The 20,744-nt window shown below is 40.1% G+C and overlaps 1 protein-coding gene across 1 annotated transcript in view; it reads right to left on the bottom strand.

Annotated features, from left to right (window-relative positions):
- LOC124254198 (protein unc-13 homolog B-like) overlaps positions 1-20,744 on the bottom strand; it is a 219,012-nt gene that overhangs the window by 44,026 nt on the left and 154,242 nt on the right.

The raw sequence follows: 20,744 nt of genomic DNA, 5'->3' as shown, positions 1-20,744 counted from the left end.
GCTAAATACCACCATGATGAATCTCTGGAACCGAGGTCTGGCTTTGTCAGGATTAGACGAAGGAACCACAAAGTGATCAACACTGTACGGAACTGATTCACAAGTGTTACAATAGATTGTCATCAATGTTGTAACAGTCTTATTGCTACAAAGTTATCAACACTGTACGAAACTGATTCACAAGTGTTACAATAGAGTGTCATCAATGTTATAACAGTCTTATTGCTACAAAGTTATCAACACTGTACGGAACTGATTCACAAGTGTTACAATAGATTGTCATCAATGTTGTAACAGTCTTATTGCTACAAAGTTATCAACACTGTACGGAACTGATTCACAAGTGTTACAAAAGAGTGTCATCAATGTTGTAACAGTCTTATTGCTACAAAGTTATCAACACTGTACGGAACTGATTCACAAGTGTTACAATAGATTGTCATCAATGTTGTAACAGTCTTATTGCTACAAAGTTATCAACACTGTACGGAACTGATTCACAAGTGTTACAATAGATTGTCATCAATCTTGTAACAGTCTTATTGCTACAAAGTTATCAACACTGTAACGGAACTGATTCACAAGTGTTACAATAGATTGTCATCAATGTTGTAACAGTCTTATTGCTACAAAGTTATCAACACTGTACGGAACTGATTCACAAGTGTTACAATAGATTGTCATCAATCTTGTAACAGTCTTATTGCTACAAAGTTATCAACACTGTATGGAACTGATTCACAAGTGTTACAATAGATTGTCATCAATGTTGTAACAGTCTTATTGCTACAAAGTTATCAACACTGTATGGAACTGATTCACAAGTGTTACAATAGATTGTCATCAATGTTGTAACAGTCTTATTGCTACAAAGTTATCAACACTGTATGGAACTGATTCACAAGTGTTACAATAGATTGTCATCAATGTTGTAACAGTCTTATTGCTACAAAGTTATCAACACTGTACGGAACTGATTCACAAGTGTTACAATAGATTGTCATCAATGTTGTAACAGTCTTATTGCTACAAAGTTATCAAAACTGTACGGAACTGATTCACAAGTGTTACAATAGATTGTCATCAATGTTGTAACAGTCTTATTGCTACAACGTTATCAACACTGTATGGAACTGATTCACAAGTGTTACAATAGATTGTCATCAGTGTTGTAACAGTCTTATTGCTACAAAGTTATCAACATGGTAAAGAATAGTCTCATTACTACAAAGTTACCACCACTGTAAGGAATAGAATCACGTTGCTACAAAGTTATCCATATTGTAGCTAATTATTTAAGCCATGTTTCTGCAAAGTTATCAAGGAATAGAGTCACACTGCTACAAAGTTACCAACAAGGTAAGGAACAGTCATGTTGCAAGAAGTTACCAACATTGTAAGGAACAGAGTCAAATCGCTACAACGTTGTAATGAAGAGTCATGTTACTACAAGGTTATCAACATTTGAAGGAACTGTCATGTTGCAACAACGTTGTCAACATTGTAGCTAATTATGTCATGTTGCTACAACATCATCAACATTGTAAGGAATAACATTCTTGTCTATGTAAAGTTGAAGGAAAACCAAGTTCTATGGATAGTCAACTTCTTTATTGCAATGAGTGTGACGTTTCGGTGTACATACTAACATCATTATCAAGCAAGATACCTACACCAAAACGTTGCACTCATTGCAATAAAGAAGTTGACTATCCATAGAAATTGGTTTTCCTTTTTAGTGAGTATATACAATTGACATGGTTGATATCACCTGCTTGATAACAGTGTTAGTACCTTCCTTCATCTATACAACTTCTAAAATGCCTCTCAAAGAAGTTATGTAAAGTTAGTGACATTTTTTGGTATACGGTACTTTTTATGAACTGGAAACACATTCTTAAATTCAAACTGTACCCATTCAAAATTATATTAAACAGAAACTATTCCTAATGACATTTTAAGCACATAGTCATAAGTCAAGCTGTTATCAGCATACATTACTGACAGTGCGTTCCACCTTGTAGTAGGTCGACATGCCATTCAAAGGATCCTTGTCTGCAATGCATGAGTGCTTGGAGCAATTATTAATGATGCTGCAGCTGGAATCAAAGGTTCCCCAAGCATCCTAGACTCAGCAGTGTCGTATACCACATGAAGCAGAATCACTACTACATTCAATGCTCCAGTGAAGATGAAGGTCACTTTGGGCTGATAAATTACTGCATATTTTCACCACGTGATACATATGTAGGCAATTATCAGTTATTAACTGCACACAAAATTGAACAATATAACACTGGAATTAGAAAGTCTGTGCACATGACAACTTAATAGGTCTGAATGACATTTGCATTAGAACATTATATTTGTGTCTACAACTACAACTGGATGTGAAAGGGTTTTAATCAAATGATACTTGACTCATCCATAAAGGATCTAAGATTAATAAAGCTTTCAGATGAGATAGTGCATTCTATATGAACATGACTGTTCTATATTTTCCTACCACGGATGATCAGGCGAAATTAGGTGTAAGGCATGTTCCACTAATATAGTGACGAGCTTGTATGTATACAGATGTGGCTGTGTGTACTGATCTCGACAAATGATGGTTTTACTGAGCTAACCCACTCAGACACCATGCAGCAGGCTAACATAGACAACCCAGTCAGACACAGTGTTCTGACTCCCAGCCAAGTCCTTAATGACAATAGCCAGGCATGGTACCAACAAGTACCTTCGTCATAGAGACCAATACAGTTGTCCACCGACATCGAGAGGTATATGGTGTGATGAACCCTATGTGTGAACATATTTACCCCGAGCCCTTCCACACAGGGTACATTACACCACCTGAGTACATGTGAGCTAGCAAAACTTGTTACACTAAGTAAATAGCAACACAATGGGTAGATGACATGAATGAACACAGTTACTTCCCTTTACCGATTGCATTCAAGTAAACACTGGTTAATTTCAGAAACTCTATGAAATTAATGCATAATATACAGATTACTTAGATGTGTTTTTGTTGATTTCTCAGCTGCATAAAATTTGTACAGTGTCTGAGAGCAGCAACATGGAAAATTAACCAATCAAAAGCTACACTCATTCTCAGCTAAATGCAAAATTTGAAAATTCAAATGTTCCAAAAAAGTATTCGGATATTGCATGAAACCATTGATTTAAAAAAAATACATGATCTAACGTTTTTGATCCATCATTGGGGGACCCAAATCGTAACTCAAATTTAATCACTGAGTGCATAAATAATATGGGTAAAAGTCTTTGTAGTCAGATACGTTACGCGCCATATACTTGTTAAGTCTCAGATATGATACACTCGTCCAACTTCTGTATCAAAATAAGTCCTCTGTTGTATGAAGAAGAGGTTCGTCCTTGGTTTGGAAAGGTATACAGTCTATATAAAGACTGATCACAGAGGCTCATGCACTAATACAAACTTGTATTTTAAAATACACCTTTTACAAATCTTAAAATAATAACAACATAACTGACTGAACTGTGATGAGCCGTTTAATCATAATGAGAACAGTATGAATCATATGTCAAAAGTATCACCCATGAAAGCCAGTACAAGTTCTGGGTATATGAGAAATAATATACTAAAATTGCAATGAAATTCTGCAACTGTCAAAACGTAACATATTTGATGAAATTTTCACTAACTGAGTTTTTGTTGTTCGGGAACAAATGAGAAAATGCCTTTTCAATACATGATACATCAGCTGTACCAATGGTGAATTTGCGTGTGATTTCCCAATGGCAATAGGGTCCTCGATGAAGCAAAGTACATCATTAACGTTGATCCAGATTTCATCAGGATGAGTTGGCCACTTGTATGTGTCAGTGTTGCCCTTGCCTGGTATTTCTCCAGGAAGGTTACTTTGGTATCACGGTCATCAGTGTCAACCTCAAAAACCTTCCCAACATACCATTTTCCATCGCAAGTAGCAGCAAGATATTTTCCAACAACTGGGATGGAAGGCAGTGAAGATGATGAGACATCAGATTCAGCAGCTGGTTTAAAAGTTTCCCCATGTCTCTTGGATACGGTCTAGACACCATGGTGACAATGCTAACTTTTACACAACTCGGAGACATCCGGCACAGTAGCAAGAAACAATGTTTGAGAAGAGCACACCGTCTTTGATCAGAACTGCATGTTGTTTGATTGTTCTGGGAACTACTTAGGCTTTCGACATTTTTAGGTGCTGTGCAGTTTCCTCTATCTCAACCATGGAATAGAATCTAAACTGTATAGATTTCTTATTCATGTTGCCCAGTTTTAAAAGTATCAAGCATCCTGAATCGTCGCTTTGCCTTATTTCACTGCTTCTAACGCTTGTCGTTTACAAGAACCAGAATTTTTCTATGAGGTACTTGTGAATTTCATCAAATACGTGACGAAATCATCAAATACGTTATTTGACCATGAACGCTTGATAATGCATATTTAGAACATATGTTGGTCTTTACATGTTCTCTTATACAAATCAACATGAGACAAATGAAAATAAATAAGATCACTGTTTATCAAACATTTTTACCCTGAATCATAGGTTCCTCAAATACGTTATGTTATCATCAAATACGTTATGTTATCATTAAATACGTTATGTTATCATCAAATACGTTATGCTGATCAATTTGCTCACATGGTCAGAATGGATTTCCCTAAATTACTGAACTTTTCATGATCCTTTAAAATAATTTCATGTCATGTAATTTAACATCTAAATTTGAAATTTAAGGTTAGATATCAATTAGAGTCCGATGACACTTGCTACTTACCAATTGTGAATGGAATATTGCCAACATCAAAGCGAGTTTGATGCCGCCATGAGCGGAAATCGGAAGCGGAGAGCGTCCAAGAAACACGTGACCAATCGTTGCATTCTGATTATATGAGCTAATGTTAATCACCGATGTTTCGCTGATTGTGGTTTGGTTAGTGTAACGTAATACTTGTGGTCATATTGCTATTAGTCACCTGTCAGAAAAATGTTAACAAGTTATGGATTTATTATTATAAACATAATCGAACGAGCTATTATTTCAACCACTGTTGATAAAAGTCAAATGTGTCAGAACCACATGAAAATCTGTAACTTATCTGATGGTAAAAGTTGGGACAACTGAAGTTTGAATCTCAGCATTTTTTTACAGGACTGGTGGCTTCTAAACGACTAAATATGATAGCACACGATTGTAATGTAAACGTAGAAATTCAAAAGTTTAGGCTATTGTTACATGATAAGTTTTTATTCATCTGTCAAACACCCTACAGGAGCCTCAGGGACACAGTTTTGAGCAAGTTGCTTTTTGATATCCCTTCGTGTTTTTATAAAATCTGGCAAGAGTAATCTAACATTGTTTCTTTATTTTCTTCCTCATTTCAACGGACATCATATTAAACAAAATGGACATTTCAAAGTAAAGTATTAATAACGCTCTATCTGACATTTATCTGAGAATGAGTGATAAGAGAAGATATTTTTCAACGTAAAGAGTGAGTGAGTTTGGTTTTACACCGCTTTTAGCAATATTCCAGCAAAGTCACAGCAGGAGACACCAGCAATGGGCTTCATACATTGTATCAAGTGGGGAATCGAACCCGGGGCTTGGTGTGATGAGCGAATCTGAACCTTCAACGTAGAGACATATAGCACATGATGCAACTTTCTATGTCATGGCCAGAATAGAATGACATGTATGCAACGTCTGGGGCTCTGGAACATTGGGTAATACGACAGAGCACATTCAACTTGAGCTGTCGAAAGAACTGGCATAAAAATTCACCTATGCTACAGTATACAGTTTCTCTATGCTCAATGCTATAGCCAAACAGATTCCACAGAGTTATTCTTACAACCAAACCAGTCCGATATGGCCATGCTCACTAAAGGATATGTTTTTACACCCCTCAGTAAAATCTCAAGGTAAAAGGCCAACAGAAACTCTATAGAACATATCTACCTCTACAATCAATCGCACCATAAATATGTTGCAAATTTATGATACAGTGCAATTTTGTTTGTTTTCTTTGTTTTGTGATACTCAAAAACATCATGAATTAAAAGATTTGTCTCTTTTGACATGATGAAGACTTTACAGACATACCTCCACACTATATGCTGCTTCTCTTGACCAAATCCGATGACCTTTAGCATGCTGACACACAGCAACAGTCTTGGTTCTCATGAGACGCAACTGAACCGAAGTGTCTGAAGAGTAGCTGGTGGAGTCCTCAGTGTGCGGGACACCCATGTCCTGGCTGCTGGAACAGCTTCTGCTTGCTGTCCCGTCCTCCATGGACGACAGAGTAGCCACCTCCTCCTCAATGGCATCATGGTCTTCGAGTTTTCGCTTCTGCCAAGATGGCCGAGCATGCCGACTAAATGTTCGTCTCCATGTCTTGGCTTCAAATCTGGCCGAATTCTGCCTGTATAGATCAAGGCTGGCTGGTCTGCATGTAAGGTCTTCTTCTTCAGCATCATACACCCAATCACCCTCCGTCTTGCTCATCATTGTCGACATGCTGCTTTCAGCTGGGTGTATCCTATCCATCATGGCGCCCATGCTGACCAGAAGTAACTGGCTGTGACTATCAGCAGCTGTCTGAGATTGCCACGAGCCAAATTCTGGAGGATTACACCTTGGATAATTGACTTGGATTTTAGTCGTAATGGAGACAAGGCTTGGTTACATTTATGTATGTCTTGATCTCTTCAAACAGACAACGTTAACTCTACTTGCCCTTTAGACCTGCAGATGCTTTGTAGTTTTCTGGTGTTTTGGCCAGGTCAGTGCGATCATGGACTCGAGACACATCATCCTTGGTGTACTTCTTCAATTGAACATATCCCAAATTGTCCACAAGTGGCTATGACAAGAATAGTGAAACATCTTGTACACTTATATTCAGCTTAAAACAATGGCTGCCTACAATTAGCTCTGCAGATAATCATCTGAATCACTGACAGTTATAGTATGCTTCAGAGATGATGCTATTAATATGCATTAATAACCATCACTGGTTTAGTTACAAAATAACTGTTTGTGAGAGATAATTATGCTGTAATTATGAACAGCTGTAATTATGGGGTTAAGACAAACATATGTCTGTCTAGTCTGCAGACACTATTGTGTGTACCAGTGGGATGTGATGGTATATTCTGAGGATGAGCATGAAACCTGTGTACACATTAGACCACCAGGTGTTATCAGTATGAGCTGACAAAACACCTTTTTCACACACACCCTGATGTTACTCTGTGTTCAGTAATAACAGAAAACATTGCTCAGTACAATCCCGATGGAAGACTTCATATACCCCTGATGGAAGGATGTAGTTCAGCATGACCTTGTTGGTAAGTACGGCTGTTCAGTATTGTCCTGCTGATTGTGAGTAATTGCTGTAAACAACCAACACAGGCTGTTCAGTATTGTCTTGTTGATTGTGAGCAATTGGTGTAAACAACCAGCACAGGCTGTTCAGTATTGTCCTGTTGATTGTGAGTAATTGTTGTAAACAACCAGCACAGGCTGTTCAGTATTGTCCTGTTGATTGTGAGCAATTGTTGTAAACAACCAACACAGGGTGTTCAGTATTGTCCTGTTGATTGTGAGCAATTGGTGTAAACAGCCAGCACAGGCTGTTCAGTATTGTCCTGTTGATTGTGAGCAATTGTTGTAAACAACCAACACAGGGTGTTCAGTATTGTCCTGTTGATTGTGAGCAATTGCTGTAAACAGCCAACACAGGCTGTTCAGTATTGTCCTGTTGATTGTGAGCAATTGGTGTAAACAACCAACACAGGCTGTTCAGTATTGTCCTGTTGATTGTGAGAGATTGTTGTAAACAACCAGCACAGGGTGTTTCAGTATTGTCCTGTTGATTGTGAGCAATTGTTGTAAACAACCAGCACAGGCTTTTCAGTATTGTCCTGTTGATTGTGAGAGATTGTTGTAAACAACCAGCACAGGGTGTTCAGTATTGTCCTGTTGATTGTGAGTAATTGCAGTAAACAACCAACACAGGCTGTTCAGTATTGTCCTGTTGATTGTGAGCAATTGGTGTAAACAGCCAACACAGGGTGTTCAGTATTGTCCTGTTGATTGTGAGAGATTGTTGTAAACAACCAACACAGGGTGTTCAGTATTGTCCTGTTGATTGTGAGCAATTGTTGTAAACAACCAACACAGGGTGTTCAGTATTGTCCTGTTGATTGTGAGAAATTGTTGTAAACAACCAACACAGGGTGTTCAGTATTGTCCTGTTGATTGTGAGCAATTGTTGTAAACAACCAACACAGGCTGTTCAGTATTGTCCTGTTGATTGTGAGCAATTGGTGTAAACAGCCAGCACAGGCTGTTTAGTATTGTCCTGTTGATTGTGAGCAATTGGTGTAAACAACCAGCACAGGCTTTTCAGTATTGTCCTGTTGATTGTGAGCAATTGGTGTAAACAGCCAGCACAGGCTGTTCAGTATTGTCCTGTTGATTGTGAGCAATTGGTGTAACACAGTCAGATTGTGAGCAATTGGTGTACAGCCAGCACAGGCTTTTCAGTATTGTCCTGTTGATTGTGAGCAATTGGTGTAAACAACCAGCACAGGCTTTTCAGTATTGTCCTGTTGATTGTGAGAGATTGTTGTAAACAACCAGCACAGGGTGTTCAGTATTGTCCTGTTGATTGTGAGTAATTGATGTACACAGTTATCAAACAGTGTATTCAGCTCCTATGCTATGAATACAGAGTGTTACCCAAGTGTTTTATGGAGTACATATCCATGGTATCAGAGCATGTAAGAGAGGGATCAGTCAGTCAAGTTTTACACTTCTGCAATAACGGATCACACGCTGCTACCAGAACAGACACAACCCTTACACTGAACTAGACTACCAAACTGACCCCTGATGATGACAGTAATATCTGTATGGAAGCCTGTGTGGTCCTCTATGCTGCAGGTATTGTCTATCTTTCATGAAGACATCTGAAAGTCATCAGTCAGGGTATCATGTTTTCCACATTACTGTAGGCGATGATGAGACAGATGAACGATGATTCCACTTGCCACTGTAGCAGACATGTTACATACATCCATGAAGGACTGTAGACAGTTGGTATGATGGCATTATCATCTGCTAGGAATTGTACATCAACACTTTCATTCAAGCACTGGTTCCTGATACGATATTTTGCTACACAATACACTGGTCACCTGGTCATGCCATGGTATGAAGAAAGTAGAACCTTTGTCTTAATCCATGACTAGCTGCCTATAAGCAGAAGTTGACTGTGATTTGTTTGACATATCATTGGCTGTCTGAGATCTCGCTCCAATCAAGGATGCTAGTCATGGCAGTCTGTCAGGAGGGTCAGATTTTAACTCATCTAAGCCCTCAGCATTTAATCTATTCTAATGACGTTTGCCTGTCCATCAACCAATGACACGGGTCTCATTAAGCTAGCAACAACACTGATATTATTCCACAAGGCTGACATACGACACCTGCTTAGATTTCGACTCAATTTATTGAAAGAAGCCTACGCAGATACTATTTTAAATCATGGCAATACGATATCCTTTAACTTTATCTCTGCCACTCACAGACATTTCTTCCTCTACAGAACATTCATATTTTTAAATATAATGGGCTTAACTCTGCTATCAATATACATCAAGGATAACTGTGTCTTGCAAAACTTGTGAATGAATGCTGGCAGGTAGAACGTGAGCCTGTGATTAAATGCTTCTTGTATTTCATAATCTGTCTGACAAAATATATGGCAGAAGTGAAATAAAATGAAACTCTAAGAAGTCAGTTCTTTCATGCTCGGTATGGTATGTTCAGTTCAACAAATATCCAAAGTACCATGTACAACAATTAGAGCACCCTGCCGCAATCAGTGACTCCAGACCAACCACTGCAGTAAAATGTAGGTAAACTTTCAATGCACCCAATTCTAAAGCCAAATATTGAGAGGACAGTCCATATTTTCTTGTGAATAAAGCATTAAAAACAGCAGTGAAGAAGGCATAAGTAATTGTTAAGTAATGATTAGCAAATAATTTTAGTTTCATGAATATTTGAGATACTTTGTTAGCTAATTAAATTTTGATTTCGGAATATACATCCTCACTTGCTGTATTTTGTAAATATGGGTCTTCATGTGTGTGTGTGTGTGTGTGTGTGTGTGTGTGTGTGTGTGTAAAGCATGTGCGTGCGTGCGTACACGCGCAATTGTGCATGCATGAATGCGTCTCTGTCTGTCTGCATGGGGTTGTGTGTGTTATGTGTCTAAGCAGGGTTTCGTGTGTCTCTGTAATGTCTTAGCAGGGTTGGGTGTGTCTGAGTAATGTGTCTGACAGGTGTGTGTGCGTGCGTGCGTGCAGGCATGGTTGTGTGTGTCTGTATTATGTGTCAGTGTGGTGTGTGATATCCTGTAGCTATCTAAACTATGCTTGTTTTCCATCTCTGCTGTAGGCAACACATTTTTGTTTGATTCTGAACACAGGGATCTGCTTGCTATGACAAAAAGAACTACAGCCAAACAGTTAGCCAGTTGTCAGCTTTTACCACCAGCCCACGTTGTTATAACATGAAACCTGTGACATTTAGCAAACACAGAAATATCTACAGCTTCTTCAATCAGCCCAGTTCTACTCAAAAGGAAGTAATATTTAAGTCTCTACATTAATATGACTGAGTTGTGTCAAGCCTATATATTATGTTACAGATCACTTTTATCTACATTAAACATAGCCTGATGTGAACAGAAGAGAAATAACCGTAAAAGCTTTCGAGTTTGGATTAGACAGGGCTTATCAGTCAATGGCAATAAATATCTCTTCTTGTTTCTTGCCTGAAAAGGAAAAGGATATGCCTTGTCACTGGATGTTCAACAACAGGCTTAGCAGATCTACTTAATCCCTAGACAGATTAAGAGGATGTTATTGCTATTCTAAGCAATATGGTGCTTGAGCCTGAGTTGAACCTTGTATCTCCTGGAGTCAACAGGCATCAAGATTCTGTGGAAACATAAGTTAACGACTACTGATTGAACAATCAGCAAGAAATGTCTGATTGTTCCACAGAAATACATGCAGCAAAGATACTAAACACACTGCAATTACAAAATACTGGTGGCTTTGGGTTTCACTGCAGATGGGTAGCCTAGGGTGTGGCTGTGTAGACTGGGGTGTAGCTGTTTAGCCTATGATCTGGCTGTGTAGCCTAAGATCTAGCTGTGTAGCCTGTGGTGTACCTGTGTAGCTTGGGATCTAGCTGTGTAGCCTAGGGTGTAGCTGTGTAGCCTGGGATCTAGCTGTGTAGCCTGGGGTGTACCTGTGTAGCCTGGGGTGTACCTGTGTAGCCTAAGATCTAGCTGTGTAGCCTGGGGTGTACCTGTGTAGCCTAAGATCTAGCTGTGTAGCCTGTGGTGTAGCTGTGTAGCCTGGGATGTAGCTGTGTAGCCTGTGATCTAGCTGTGTAGCCTAAGATCTAGCTGTGTAGCCTGGGGTGTACCTGTGTAGCTTGGGATCTAGCTGTGTAGCCTGGGATCTAGCTGTGTAGCTTGGGGTGTGCCTGTGTAGCCTAAGATCTAGCTGTGTAGCCTGGGGTGTAGTTGTGTAGCCTGGGATCTAGCTGTTTAGCCTGTGATCTAGTTGTGTAGCCTAAGATCTAGCTGTGTAGACTGGGGTGTAGCTGTGTAGCCTAAGATCTAGCTGTTTAGCCTGTGATCTAGCTGTGTAGCCTAAGATCTAGCTGTGCAGCTTGGGGTGTAGCTGTGCAGCTTGGGGTGTAGCTGTGTAGCCTGGGGTGTAGCTGTGTAGCCTGGGATCTAACTGTGTAGCCTGTGATCTGGCTGTGTAGCCTGAGATCTAGCTGTTTAGCCTGTGATCTAGCTGTGTAGCTGAATATCTAGCGTTGTAGCCTGGGGTGTGGCTGTGTAGCCGGGTATCTAGCTGTTTAGCCTAGGGTGTAGCTGTGTAGCTTGGGGTGAAGCTATGCAGCTTTGGATGTGGCTGTGTAGTGTGGGATCTAGCTGTGTAGCCTAAGCTGTAGCTGTGTAGCCTAGGCTGTAGTTGTGTAGCCTGAGTGTAGCTGTGTAGCCTGCTTTAGCTGTGAGGGGTGTAGCTGTGTAGCCTGGGGTGTAGCTGTGTAGCCTGAGGGGTGTAGCTGTGTAGCCTGAGGTGTAGCTGTGTAGCCTGGAGTGTAGCTGTGTAGTCTGAGATCTAGCTGTGTAGCCTAAGATGTAGCTGTGTAGTCTGAAGTGTAGCTGTGTAGCCTGGGATCTAGCTGTGTAGCCTGAAGTGTAGCCGTGTAGCCTGGGATCTAGCTGTGTAGCCTGAAGTGTAGCTGTGTAGCCTGGGGTGAAGCTGTGTAGCCTAGGGTGTAGCAGTGTAGCTAGAGCATAGCTTGTAGCTTGGGGTGTGGCTGTGTATCCTGAGGTGTGGCTGTGAAGCCTGGGGTGTAGCTGTGTAGGCTGGGTGTAACTGTGTAGTCTGGGATCTAGCTGTTGAGCCTGGGGCATAGCTGTGTAGCCTGGAGTGTAGCTGTTGAGCCTGGGGTGTAGCTGTGTAGACTAGGTTCTACCTGTGTAGCCTGAGGTGTAGCTGTGTAGCCTGGGGTGTGGCTGTGTAGCCTGGGGTGTAGCTGTGTAGCCTGGAGTGTAGCTGTGTAGCCTGGAGTGTAGCTTGTAGCTTGGGGTGTGGCTGTGTAGCCTGGGGTGTGGCTGTGTAGCCTGGGGCGTAGCTGTGTAGCCTAAGATCTAGCTGTGTAGCCTGGGGTGTAGCTGTGTAGCCTGGAGTGTAGCTTGTAGCTTGGGATGTGGCAGTGTAGCCTTGGGTGTGGTTGTGTAGCCTGGAGTGTAGCTGTGTAGCCTGGGGTGTAGGTGTGTAGCCTGGAGTGTAGCTTGTAGCTTGGGGCATGGCTGTGTAGCCTGGGGTGTGGCTGTGTAGCCTGGGGTGTGGCTGTGTAGCCTAAGATCTAGCTGTGTAGCCTGGGGTGTAGATATGTTGCTAAGGGCAGAACTGTGACAGTTGGGTGTAGTTGTTCAGTGTAGGTTATATTTGAATATAGTCATCCATGGGTCTAACAGACAGAACATTGTTCACTGGACATGTTAAAAAGTGCTCAATGAGTACGAATTATAGATGAACATTCTACCCACAAAGAGAATTTCAGAGCACTAGATGGGTGGTTCCTTATGAAACATAAACCATAGCAAGCTGCAGAAAACATAATCACACATTCAAAATGAGTCCCTATATGGGATCAATATGTAATATCAATATGTAATATCGATATGTTTGAATATGATCCATACACTTTCAAACTGTTTTGCTGAACCACAATAAAAAACACTTTACAACTGCTTCTCTCAAAAATCATAGCTTATATTAGCTGGTCAAAGCTGACTAGGCCAACAGAGTTCCACACATGGAACAGACAGGATTTATGAGAGTGGTACGTGTTATTATGACTGGGAGGTGAGTTGCCATCAGACCTGTATCAGAAACAGATGGCCCCATCCCACCTCCTGAACATGACACACCGCCAAGATCAATAACAAACAACCACCGGCGAATATTGAAATATATCTGACAGCTGTTACATATAATACAGAGACCGGACACCTACAGAGTACATAACAAGTCTGATTAAAATGATTTTTTCTAAAAAGCAATGATGGTATATGGCATATATAACGAATACTGATTTGGTTCAGACATAAATTTGTTAGTATTCCCCAGATGAATGCAATTCATGGGAAATGTTTCTGTATTCATCAACAACAGGGGAAAGGTATTAGAAAATTTTGAAATTAAATCTAACAGATCTTATAGGCTCTATCAGTAACTGGGAGAGGAGGCATTGGGGAATGATAAGCGAGGAGAAAAGTTTGTGGGGACAAATGATGGTGTTGCAGATAGGTTTAGGGAGGAGCAGACATTGAGGTTTGGGCAGGATGGTTGAAGGAAAGATGGTTGAGGACAAGATGATTCTGAAAGAGATAGTTCTGGGAAATTGATGAGGGAGAGATGGTTATGGGAAGACATGGTTGTGGAAGATATTGGAGAGGGAGAGATGGTTATGGGAAGACATGGTTGTGGAAGAGATTGGAGAGGGAGAGATGGTTATGGGAAGACATGGTTGTGGAAGATATTGGAGAGGGAGAGATGGTTATGGGAAGACATGGTTGTGGAAGAGATTGGAGAGGGAGAGATGGTTATGGGAAGACATGGTTGTGGAAGAGATTGGAGAGGGAGAGATGGTTATGGGAAGACATGGTTGTGGAAGAGATTGAAGAGGGAGAGATGGTTATGGGAAGACATGGTTGTGGAAGAGATTGAAGAGGGAGAGATGGTTATGGGAAGACATGGTTGTGGAAGAGATTGGAGAGGGAGAGATGGTTGTGGGAAGACATGGTTGTGGAAGAGATTGGAGAGGGAGAGATGGTTGTGGGAAGACATGGTTGTGGAAAGATATTGGAAAGGAGAGATGGTTATGGGAAGACATGGTTGTGGAAGAGATTGAAGAGGGAGAGATGGTTATGGGAAGACATGGTTGTGGAAGAGATTGAAGAGGGAGAGATGGTTATGGGAAGACATGGTTGTTGAAGAGATTGAAGAGGGAGAGATGGTTATGGGAAGACATGGCTGTGGAAGAGATTGAAGAGGGAGAGATGGTTATGGGAAGACATGGTTGTGGAAGAGATTGAAGAGGGAGAGATGGTTATGGGAAGACATGGTTGTGGAAGAGATTGAAGAGGGAGAGATGGTTATGGGAAGACATGGTTGTGGAAGAGATTGAAGAGGGAGAGATGGTTATGGGAAGACATGGTTGTGGAAGAGATTGAAGAGGGAGAGATGGTTATGGGAGAGACATGGTTGTGTAAGATATTGAAGAGGGAGAGATGATTGTGGTTGAGATGGTTGTTGAGGGAGAGGCAGTTGTGACAAGATATTTTTGTGGAAGAGCTTGAAGAGGCAATGGTAGTGGAAGACATGGTTGGGAAGAGAAAAGGCTAGGGAGAGAGGTTGTGGGAAGACAGAGGGGTAGTATAAGAGGTGGACAGAAATTTGATATTGGAATGGGGATACACAGGTGATGAGATACAGGATGAGGAGAGATTGGGATGGTGAAATCTATATGTTGAAAAGAGATTGAGCAGGGACAGATGGGGAATGATTGGGAAGAGTTGATATATGGGTGGGGAGACATAGCTTGCGAGAGTGTGAGGAGAGATATGCACTCAAAATAAGTAAATAGTCAAAGGGGCAGTTACAGATCATAGTGGCAGTCAAGTATAATTATACATGATGTTGTCATTTCTTATGTTGTTACAACACTGCTTGTTTTTATGTAAACAGTTGTGATTTGAGATCTGCTTGCCTTGACCACAGTTTTATGGTGTCATGTATAACCATGGTCATGATCAATAAATAGGTATAGACAGCAGGTGTAGTCCAACCCATAGGCAAAATCTATGAAAAAATACATCCAGTTCAAACGTATCTAAAAATCTAAGCAGCATATGGTCCACTTTTGTTGGGGGTCCACCCCAAATTAGTCTTTTTTCAGAAGGAAACCATCTATAGAACCCATCATCTTATATATATGATACATACAGTGTACTAGTACCTGTGATTTCTGATGACCATTGACTTCCTGTTGAAAGCTCTGATTATAGAAGTCACACTCAGGGTCACTATCAAGTTCATCTGTTCCTCCAGTAGCACCTTCATCCTCAACATCTTCCAACTCTTGTGACCTGCCATAACTTGTAGACATTGCCTTGTCAGCACCTAACACAGCTTCTCGGTTTTCACTCCGAATCCGCCACAGTTGCTGTACAAATAATGGTAAGATGTCCAGTAATCTGTGCTCTTCTTTTGACTTGTGTTTTAAACTATCACAATGGCTGACTGCCTCAGATGAGTCACTTCTCGCATCCTCATCCTGGTCTTTTAGTGTTTCACAGTTTGACTTCTCATTTTCTGATATGAATTTATCTATTAAACTTCCCATCTTGTTGCTAGGATACCAGTTTGGGTGAAAATTTGTAGCTTAGTAATTTTTTGATTGCTGTAGTGTTAAGCAGTATTTCCAGACGCCACATGTTTTTTTATACGCACATAGGTGGTATGTCTATGTTAATCGGACTCACACAGACTATGGCAGGTGTCTCGGTTGCTGGCCTCTGTGCAACACTACACGATTCTTTCCCTGATAAACATAGTGTTGTTGACACCTATCTGTGTTCACAAAAAACATGCCAAACTTGTTTAACAATGAAAAACATTGAGATAAAGTCTGCCCATCTCCAAAGGAACTCACTTCCGAGAGATTATACTAGATTAACTGACACTAGATTAATCAGGCAACAGAGTCCATTTTATATACTGTATATGACAGAAGCTTTCATCAGTCAATTTTGAATAGATTCATGTTTTGAAAAGCTGTAAATTGTTCATATAATTGATGATAAATTCTTAAACATCAAGTGTGTTTCGGGTTGGTCTTGCCTTACATATAGTAGCTTGAGGCAATTGCAGGTTTAAGATGGCAAACTGCTGATGTTTGGGACATCTCAAGTAATTTTACTAACTCAGCACCTCACTAGATCCTTCATCACACATCCTATATGCTTATTCCAAATACACACAATATTAATTTCACATAAAACTAATGATGACACCAAAGTTCTGTTGTATTGTTTCCAAAAGTAGTAAACACATTAATCTGTGTTTGATTTTCTGGAGTTCCAAGAATATGCTGTGAATATCTCCCTAGATATTGCTGTGTTATTCCCATGGTTCTTCAGAAAACAAAAACGACTATGCATGTATTCTCCCCTCTATACCACATTGCTATGTGTATCAACTTCTTGTGATGTCATCACCATCTTGTCATGTCAACTGTTTTCCAATGCGGCTACATCAAACGTGTTGTCCACTGTTGTGATGTCAACACTGTTGTGATGTCAACACAGTTGTCCACTGTTGTGATGTCAACACTATTGTCCACTGTTGTGATGTCAACACTATTGTCCACTGTTGTGATGTCAACACATTTGTCCACTGTTTTGATGTTAACACTGTTGTCCACTGTTGTGATGTCAACACTGTTGTCCACTGTTGTGATGTCAACACTGTTGTCCACTGTTGTGATGTCAACACTGTTGTCCACTGATGTGATGTTAACACTGTTGTCCACTGTTGTGATGTCAACACTGTTGTGTGTTCAGAACACAGTTGTCCACTGATGTGATGTCAAAACTGTTGTCCACTGTTGTGATGTTAACACTGTCTTGTCTTTGTTAACGGTATCCCATTTTCCTGCTGTCAAAAACCATTGTGATCTTTTTGTTCTGCTCACTGTTGCTCAGGGTTCTGTTGTCAACACTGTTGCTCAGGGTTCTGTTGTCAACACTGTTGCTCAGGGTTCTGTTGTCAACACTGTTGCTCAACTTTCTGTTGTCAACACTTTTGACAATTGTTCTGTCAAATCCTTTTTCCCTAATGTTGTACTGTCAGTGCTGTGTCATCAAATGTGCTGTCGCCACTCTACCATTGCTATCCTTGAGTGTTCTAGGTCACACAGGTGACAACAAGGTATATTGATTATGACGCTTTGTCCTCTCCAGCTGACATATCCATTATGATGCAGAAGGTTTACATGTCCTCAACAGATAACTCATTTCAATCTGCATATAAAACTTCAACAGTCATCCAACATTCATACATCCAGTAGAGCAAGAGACTGAGTTTTATCTTATTGATACCCACCTGGGATAGCAGAGAAATCGTTACCACTTTTGTATGGCTCTCCAAACAAGGAAATTGAACTGTGTATTTCTGGCCAGCTGCTGGCCGACAGCCGGTTTTAATTATTTTTCATGCCTGATGACTTTGTCACATATTATCCAAGCTTCAGCTTACATATTTGTAGATCAATTCAATGTTACATCCTCATCTTTATGAATAATATATAGCTCTCCATACATGAAGTACTCTGCTACATTTTCTGTATTTGTCACATCTAATTATTTGGGGAGACATATCCAATTATCTATGCATGTTTTATGATGACATTCATTGATTTCTTATCATGACTTCCTTGTTTTTTATTTCCTATTGTGTACATTAGGTATGACGAGACAGGTGTCTCGTCACAACAATATGAAAGAGTAACCATTTGGATTAATCAAACATTGATGGGTTACAAGAATGTCTTTGACCAACCTGAAAGAAGACAGCAAGACGAGTGAGTTTTTGTAATATCAAAACTGGAACTATAGTTGTTGGTTAAACAAACTGGAAACCACACAGGCTATTTCTAAAGGTAAAACAAACACAAATGTTACTTTTTCTTTACCACAAGCATTTTTCCCCCTTGGCTATCTCTTGACAACAGGTCTTGTACTGATAATATTGAATATCCTGCATGAGTGCTTACATCAACAATAATTTATGAGTCATGAGGAAGGACAGACTATCTGTCCCGAGTGAGTTATGTTTTGTAAGTCACAAGTCAATGTCTCACAGAGTTCAGACCAAGTCAATGTTCCATACAGTTCAGACCAAGTCAGTGTTCCATACAGATCAGTCCAAGGCAATGTTCCATACAGTTCAGATCAAGTCAGTGCTCCATACAGTTCAGACCAAGTCAATGTTCAATACAGTTCAGACCAAGTCAGTGCTCCATACAGTTTATATTATGTCTGAAGATATATTATATACACTTCACACATCACAGATACCTAGTATAATACTGTATACATCTAAAGCTATTCTTCCAAATGACTGTGGGGTCTATTTTTCAAGATGGCTGAGTATGCTGTTTTCCAATATTACTACTCAGGCAGACTGAACCAAAGTTATCACGACAAAAACAAACATGCAGAAATTCTGCAGACATGTGTCTCTGTCGCATGGAGGACAACAATGTGATGTTTGTGTGGACAAATTATATCAAAATCCTGATATGACAAGAATTCCAGAGCAACCAATTCCTTGGCAGAGGTCGAAGAATGAAAAAAAAAGAATAAGAAGGTAAAGACCAACATTACACTAATTGGGCAGACATCAATAGCAATGAATCTCTTGAACTAACTAATGCCTTTAGTTACTAGTGACAATAAAGATTTTATTCCAAATAATTAGACACAGGTTCCCAGCAATGAATGTTTACAATGAATGTTCAGCTTCATATGTTTTACAGTATGTTGGAAATGCAAACCTCATGTACAGAGACAACATAACAGAATCAAAGTACACAATAGGCAAAAGCTGAAACGAACATTATACAACCTAGCTGCATACAACTTCTAGCATCCTGATTTCATTTTTACCCTTTGACTACCTCATGTTTTAAGTTTCAGAAGGAACAGCCTCAGTTGCTGAGTTAGTCAATCCCCACACTTCAATGTCCATGGAAATTGAAACAAACTTCAAACTTTACTGAACAGGAAGAAACAATAAGTGGGGGAAAAACAATTCACACAAGTGTGAGTTCTGAACTTTAATGTTCACACACGTGAGAGTTCTGAACTTTAATGTTCACACAAGTGGGAGTTCTGAACTTTAATGCTCACACAAGTGGGAGTTCTGAACTTCAATGTCCACACAAGTGGGAGTTCTGAACTTTAATGTTCACACAAGTGGGAGTTCTGAACTTTAATGTCCACACAAGTGTGAGTTCTGAACTTTAATGCTCACACAACTGGGAGGTCTGAACTTCAATGTCCACACAAGTGGGAGTTCTGAACTTTAATGTTCACACAAGTGTGAGTTCTGAACTTTAATGTCCACACAAGTGTGAGTTCTGAACTTTAATGTCACACAACAAGTGTGAGTTCTCCACACAAGTGGGAGTTCTTTAATGTTCACACAAGTTCTGAACTTTAATGTTCACACAAGTGGGAGTTCTGGACTTTAATGTTCACACAAGTGGGAGATCTGAACTTTAATGTTCACACAAGTGTGAGGTCTGAACTTTAATGTGTTTGAGGTTGGAACTATAATGATTACACAAGTGGGAGGCCAGAACTTCAGAGACAAACTGTAACTTTCACACCAGTGCGAGGTCTATTATGTTCACACAACAACCAGGGAGAAACTACAATGGCAACAAACCGGAAGAAACTTGTTCACACAAGTGGAGGGAAGGAACTTGAAAGGCATCAACAAGGGGAGGGGGCAACTGTAAGTAGTTGGGAGGTGCCTGTTACAAACACCTGTAAAGTCATTGTAACTAATGACAGGAAATCAATACTCCTCTGTAAAGAAATATATTGTTTGCAAGAAGCTGTGTACAGATGGAATTGATTGTCCAACTAGCCACCTGCTAACAGACAACATCAATGGCTGAAGCCACTACTTGAGATCTTATTGATTTCTCAACGTCACTTTCCACAAGCAGGATATTGTCTCCACATAGTACAGGATCAGAGGAAGACCTAGTTAAACGGCAGTATAAGTATCTTCCAGACAGAGTCCGATGACATTCAAAGCAACTAAAATCTTAATTACATGGCACTGATAAAGAATCAGAGGAATCTGTCAGCCATACATGCTCCATTGTTTCATTTACTTAATTACAACAAACAATCAAAGGCACTAACCTGATTTCTACAAGAGAGGCCTTTCATTATAAGTGGAATTAAATCATGTTTTGATACATCAGTTTTAGTAGCGATGTTTTAG

The sequence above is a fragment of the Haliotis rubra genome, unplaced genomic scaffold, assembly GCF_003918875.1.
Source record: "Haliotis rubra isolate DU_JTF1 unplaced genomic scaffold, ASM391887v1 Scf115, whole genome shotgun sequence".
NCBI lineage: Eukaryota > Metazoa > Mollusca > Gastropoda > Lepetellida > Haliotidae > Haliotis > Haliotis rubra.
Note: the sequence above shows the minus strand (reverse complement) of the source record. Positions and strands in the feature narration are given on the sequence as shown.